Here is a 7,323-nt window from a genome sequence, read left to right on the forward strand (position 1 = left end):
TTTTGTTGAAAATGTCGATGTTTGTGTTTGTTTGGTCACATCCAGTAGTACCCTGGGGATTTTTTCCTGACTGCACCGGGACTATTTCTGGAAGTGTTTGGGAGACTTATGTTATCCTAGGATCAAATGAACATTAAGATTAGGTCTATTTTCTTTCCTGTTATTATCAATAAAATCTGTCAAGAAAGATCTTGGGGGGAAAAAGGAGATTGGCTGCTTGCAAGACAAGCATTCTTACTTTTACTATCCATATTTTTTGTTTGTTTATTTTGTTTTTTTGTCATACACAGTGGTGCTCAGGGGTTACTCTTGACTCTACACTCAGAAATCTCTCCTGTAGGCTTGGGGGACCATATGGGATTCTAGGATTCGAACCACCATCTGTCCTGGATCTGCTGCAAATTCCCTGCTGCTGTGCTATCTCTTTAGACCCAATCCAGATCTTTTTTCATGTAAACTTTAAGTAATATTACTGGAAGTATTTTTTTTAATTAGATAGCTTTTTAAAGAACCTGGTTTTCTTTCATTTGTTACTATTATTTCCATTTATTAATTTCTTTCTTTGATTTTTTTCTTAATTTATTTTTCTCTATTTTCCTCTTCCTTCAAATTACACTTAGAGATACTTGGAAGGTTCTGGAGGACATTTCTGATAATGCTTAACTTTGTTTGGGGGCCTGACAGTACAGTGCTATCTATAACTGACTAGTATTTAGAGCCCAACAATGCCAGGGGCCATCCTGGCAGTGCTCAGAATTAAATAGAGCTACACTTATCAGTCTTAGGAGAAACAATAGAGTATCAGGTATCAAACTTAGTGGTTCGCACATGCTAAGCATGTGATCAGATATACTGAATTTCATAAACAAAAATTTTATTTTTACACACTTCAGAAAGAGGTCTTCCCATATGAATATGTTAATAAATGTGCAGTATAAGTCATTTGAATCTTAGTACTTTTTTGTTTTGTTTTATTTTGGGCCAAAACCAAGTGATGCTCAGAGGTTATTCTTGGCTCTGAGCTCAAAATATGCACCTGGCTTGGGGGAGCATATGGAACACCTGGGGCAGGGAATCGAACTGAGGTCTAGTTCTTCTTAGGTCAGCTGTGTGCAATGAAAATGCCCTACCCCTGTGCCACCGCTCCAGCCCCAAATCTTGGTACTTTTTATTTTATTTTCTTATGTAGTACAAATCACATTGCTAGTTAAACCTTTTTCTTTCTTTCTTTCTTTCTTTCTTTCTTTCTTTCTTTCTTTCTTTCTTTCTTTCTTTCTTTCTTTCTTTCTTTCTTTCTTTCTTTCTTTCTTTCTTTCTTTCTTTTTCTTTCTTTCTTTCTTTCTTTCTTTTTCTTTCTTTCTTTCTTTCTTTCTTTCTTTTTCTTTCTTTCTTTCTTTCTTTCTTTCTCTTTCTTTCTTTCTTTCTTTTCTTTCTTTTTCTTTCTTTCTTCCTTCTTTCTTCCTTCCTTCTTTCTTCTTTCTTTCTTTCTTTCTTTCTTTCTTTCTTTCTTTCTTTTCTTTCTTTCTTTCTTTCTTTCTTTCTTTCTTTCTTTCTCTTTCTTTCTTTCTTTTTCTTTCATTCTTCCTTCTTCCTTCCTTCCTTCCTTCCTTCCTTCCTTCCTTCCTTCTTTCTTTCTTTCTTTCTTTTTCTTTCTTTCTTTCTTTCTTTTTTCTTTCTGTCTTTTTCTTTCTCTTTCTTTTCTGTCCTTCTTTCCTCTTTCTTTCTTTCTTTCTTTCTTTTCTTTCTTTTTCTTTCTTCTCTTTCCTTTCCTTTCCTTCCTTCCTTCCTTCCTTCTTTCTTTCTTTCCTTCTTTCCTTCTTTCCTTCTTTCCTTCTTTCTTTCTTTCTTTCTTTCTTTCTTTCTTTCTTTCTTTCTTTCTTTCTTACTTTCTTTCCTCTTACTTTCTTTCTTTCTTTTTCTTTCTTTCTTTCTTTCTTTCTTTTTTTCTTTCTTTCTTTCTTTCTTTCTTTCTTTCTATTTTTGTTACTTTTCTTTCTTTCTTTCTTTCTTTCTTTCTTTCTTTCTTTCTTTCTTTCTTTCTTTCTTTCTTTTCTTTCCTTTCCTTTTTTTTCTTTTTTTTCTACACACCGGTAGTGCTCAGGGATTACTCCTGGCTCTGTCCTCAGAAAACACTTATGGCAAGCTCAGGGAACTATATTGGATACTAGGAATTAACCGAAGTCCTTTCAAGGTCGCTCCCATGCAAGGCAAATATCCTACCACTGTGCTTTCTCTCCAGCCCCTGAATATATTTTTCTAAAATATACATAGGCCATAGTAATTTCTTCTTACGTAAAATTTAAAATCTTTGGAGGCAGTACTAAAATACTTTAATTCACACTCAGCACAAAACACAATATTGAAGATAATTAATTCTCCTGATGCTTTTATAAATAAATATTTATGAGAAAATTTTATTAGTTAATATTTTTAAATTGGTGAAGCAAAACTGTTTTAAATAAATTTACTTAGAGAAATGTGAGGAGGGAGACAACATAAGCTTCTATAGAGGAAAAAGAATAAGAAATGCATACTTATTTCTCAAAATGCCTTTCTTTTATATTTTAAACTAACATGTGTGCATTCGAAACTAGGGTTATTCAAGCATATACGGTCGGTTGGGTAATTCAAAGCATACATTCAAAAATTGAATATTATCCCCAGCATAAATCATCACACTCAATTTCAGCTCGTATTTTCAGATGTCTCTCTCACAAAGTTAACAAAAACCATTTAAGTAGTTCCTGTATTCAATAGCTATCCTATCAAAACAAATCATGAGAATCAATTATGTCTGTGGAAAATTTTAGTAGATGATCAGAGTGAATGAAACATTTTCTCATGCAGTAACATCAATTTTAAATAAAATAATAAAATCCTACTTATATAACAGACAAGGAGCTTAATAGTTATTTGGCATTTTTTTTTCTTTTTTATGAGGGTACACCCAGTGATGCTCAGGGGTTACTCCTGTCTATGCTCTCAGAAATTGCTATTGGCTTGGGGGACCATATGGGACTCTGGGGGGTCGAACCATGGTCTGTCCTAGGTCAGTCACTTGTAGCACAAATGCCCTACATCTTGTGTCCGGCCCATATTTGGCATTCTTTTAGTCATGTGCACAATGAAGGAACAAACACAGTCAAAAATCTATTCAAATTTAATAAAATTGTATAGGATTTTTATCATACTTTATTTTCTAAATTGTGTTTATTTTATAATGTATTCTTTTGCATTTAAATTTTCTTTATAATATCTTATAACATTTGACCCATCCCTACCTCCAATTTGATAATAGTAGTTTTCTAACTTATTTAAAATAACTCTTATATTTCATTGTAAGTATATGTCAAAATATTTAACTATTTTTTTATTGTTAATAGGGAAAAAGACTTTGTGGTTACATGTTGTTTTGTCTTGGCTCTATACTCCAAGATCACTCCTGGCAAGGACTCTGGTACATACAGTGGCAGAATAAAACCTGGTTCAGTCAAATTCATTTCAAATTCATTACTGTATTGCAGCTCTGACATATAAAAAAAACTAAAATATACTCATTTAAGAACTAAATTAGGGCCAAAGTTATATTGCAGTGATAGGGCATTTACCCTGTACTTGGCTGACCGAGAAAGGACAACGGTTCGATCACTCGGAGTCCCATATGATCCCCCAACCCAAGATCAGTTTCTGAGCTCATAGCCAGGAGTAATCCCTGAGCTTCACCAGGTGTGTATCCCCTCCATAAAAAAGAAAGTAAAAAGAAAAGAAAAGAGAAAACAAAGATCTGTAAATATATCCCCTGATCATGAATTAAAAGAATTAAGATCATTAAAATGACAATATAAAACAAGCCATTATATATGTTCACTGCAGTTCCTATATGGACTCCAATTAGTTTTATTTATTTTTTAAATAGAACAAACAGCTCTAAAATTCATTTGGAATCATAAACCTCCATAAATGACTAAAGTAATTCTTGAAATCAAATGTTCTCAAATCTCTTAAAATTTTACAAAGTTCTCTGTTTTTCCTGTTCATTTATTTTTATTTAATTTTCCATCTTATTTTCTGCTCTCTTCAACTTTGAACTCATCAATTAGGTTATCTGCAGGGGAATCTTTTGAGTGAGTTTTTTTTTTTTTTTAATAAGGAACACTTTACAAATTTGCATGTTGTCCTTGCCTTGGAGCCATGCTAATCTTCTCTGTATCATTCCAATTTTAGTGTATGTGCTGACGATGCAAGCACATGAGTTCTTTTTAATTTCACCTGCTAATTTTTTTTGTCGTGACATTTCTGTTTGTGTTTTTCTCTTTTATGCCATCTTGTATTTTATTGGCAATACATTCCATTTTTTATTTTTTGATTTTGATGCCAAAGTATATTTGAAGTTACCTAATGTTCAGAAACAAAAGTAACAGAAAGATCAGCTAGCAACAAGATATCACTACATTTTCTGACAATGACTTATTGAACTCACTGCATGATACAATAATTTTTATAAATTTTCTTGTTGCTGTACTCTTTTCTCTTCTTTTTATTTTTTAATAATAGCATTTTATTTAAACACATGGTTACAAACCTGCTTATAGTTGAGTTTCAATCATAAAATGTACACCCCCTTTGCCAGTGCAACGTTCCCACCACCATTATCCCCATTTTCCTTCTCCACCACCCCTTCCTGTCTTTAAGAGGTGTATTCTATTTTTCTCACTGTCCTTTTCATCACATAGAGTGATGAGTGCAGTTGGAGAGATGACTACACTGAAAACTATCATAACAATGTGAATGAATGAGGGAAGTAGAAAGTGTAGAATTCTTGGTCTTTATTCATCCGTTGAAGGGGTAAGCACTATATATCCTTAAAAACTGAGAAAATTTCCCTATGCTAATATAAAAGTTTAGTTTGTTCCATGTTTATATGATAGTATGTTTACATTAAAAAGTATTTAAATGTATTTTAAACTTCTTTCAATATAAAAAGTAAAAATAGCTAAGTATTTCCATTGAATTTGACTTATTTCAAGTGAGTTAAGTTATTTCTATATTTAACTACTATTTATATTTTTGTGAATTTTTATATATCTTATCTAATTTTGAATTGATATACAGTTACATATATATAAAGGTCTCCATTAGTAATATATAAATACAACACCTGATCTAGCTTCTTATTCTAATATTATCATTTTATGGTAAACATATATACATATATTTATTATAAATAATACTCATGATTTTATGTATCTAGTTTTCTTTAATACAGAATAAATATCTCCAACTTTCTGTTTTATTTTACCTACTACAGATATTGCATGTGACTTAAGGAGTACTGGCATTTTCCAATTTTTTTAAAAATTGATTACATTAATTTATTTACTTGTTTATTTATTTATTTATTTATTTTTGGCCACATCCTGTGACACTCTGGGATTACTCCTGGCTATGTGCTCATAAATAGCTCCTGGCTTGGGAGATCATATGGGATGAATGAAGTTGAACCACAGTCCTTTCTGGGTCAGTCAGTCGCAGGCAAGGCAAATGCCCTACTGCTGTGCCATCGCTCTGGCCCCCATAATTTTATTTCCTTTTTTTTCTTTTTTGTTTTTGTTTTTGTTTTTGGCCACAGATGCTGGGAGATGGAATCACTGTCTGTTCTCGGCTAGCATCCACAAAGCAGACGCCTTAATGCTTGCGCCACCACTTCAGCAACCATAATTTTATTTTTTTTTTCTTTGCTTTTTGGCCACACCCTTTTGATGGTCAGGGGTTATTCCTGACTATGCGCTCAGATATTGCTCCCGGCTTTGGGGACCATATGGGATGCCTGGGGATCAACCGTGGTCCATTCTACGCTAGCACTTGCAAGGCAGACTCCTTACCTCTAGCACACCTTCCTGGCCCCCATAACTTTATTTCTAAAACAATTATTATTTTACTACAAAACTGACATTTTTGAAAATTTTCTCAAAAGCCTTAAGAAAGAGTAAGGTAGTCAGTTGACATTTTTTGATGCAAAATTATTTTATTTAGAGAATGTACTAATTTTAAGAATGGGACATTTTCCAGAGAAATAGGGAAAAAGCCCTAAAACATTAAGCAATAGAAAAATTCACTATAATCTATGTAAAAGTAACTCCAGAGTAAAATGTACCACTAACTAAAATTCTTAAGAACAAATTAATTGTTATTGTTGTGTGTGTATTTTTCTAGATAACTGCCATGTAATTACAATGTATTATTTTCAAAATATGATTGATTTATATCTAATATTTTCTCAGTTACTGCGCCAATATACATAAATGTATTTTGTTTTTAAAATGTTAGTCTTCAAGCCCTAAAAAATAAAAAAAATTAAAATTTTATTTTTTCTTTATTTAAAAACTTTCTTACATACATGATTGTGCTTGGGTTTCAGTCATGTTAAGAACACCACCCATCACCAGTGCAACATTCCCATCACCAATGTCCCAAAATCTCCCTACTCCCCACCCAACCCCAGCCTCTACTCTAGACAGCTTTCTATTTCCCTCATACATTCTCATAATTTGGATAGTTCAAAACGTAGGTATTTCTCTAACTAAACTCATCCCTATTTGTGGTGAGCTTCACGAGGTGAGCTGTAACTTCCAGCTCTTTCTCTTTCGTGTCTGAAAGTTATTATTGCAAGAATGCCTTTCATTTTTCTTAAAACCCATAGATGAGTGAGGCCATTCTGCGTCTTTCTCTCTCTCTCTCTCTCTCTCTGACTTACTTCACTCAGCATAATAGATTCCATGTACATCCATGTATAGGAAAATTTCATGACTTCATCTCTCCTGACAGCTGCATAATATTCCATTGTGTATATGTACCACCATTTCTTTAGTCATTCATTGTTGAAGGGTATCTTGGCTGTTTCCAGAGTCTTGATATGGTAAATAGTGCTGCAATGAATATAGGTGTAAAGAAGGGATCTTTGTATTCTATTTTTGTGTTCGTAGGGTATATTCCTAGGAGTGGTATAGCTCGGTCATATGGGAGCTCGATTTCCAGTTTTTGGAGGAATCTCCATATTGCTTTCCATAAAGGTTGAACTAGACTGCACTCACACCAGCAGTGTATAAGAGTTCCTTTCTCTCTACATTCCCGCCAACACTGCTTGTTCTCATTCTTTGTGATGTGTGCCAATCTCTGGGGTTGAGGTGGTACCTCATAGTGGTTTTGATTTGCATCTCCTTGATGATTAGTGATGTGGAGCATTCTTTCATGTATCTTTTGGCCATTTGTATTTCTTTTTTTGTCAAAGTGTCTGTCCATTTCTTCTCCCCAATTTTTGATGGG

The 7,323-nt window shown here is 33.2% G+C and overlaps 1 non-coding gene across 1 annotated transcript; it reads right to left on the bottom strand.

The window, feature by feature from the left end:
• Nucleotides 1-4,141: 4,141 nt before the first annotated feature.
• On the bottom strand, nucleotides 4,142-4,248 carry LOC126026870 (U6 spliceosomal RNA). Its single transcript, XR_007502076.1, has one exon. It is a non-coding gene; the product is annotated as a U6 spliceosomal RNA (small nuclear RNA).
• Between the last annotated feature and the right edge of the window lie 3,075 nt (nucleotides 4,249-7,323).

This window comes from Suncus etruscus, chromosome 13 (genome assembly GCF_024139225.1).
Source record: "Suncus etruscus isolate mSunEtr1 chromosome 13, mSunEtr1.pri.cur, whole genome shotgun sequence".
NCBI classification, from domain to species: domain Eukaryota; kingdom Metazoa; phylum Chordata; class Mammalia; order Eulipotyphla; family Soricidae; genus Suncus; species Suncus etruscus.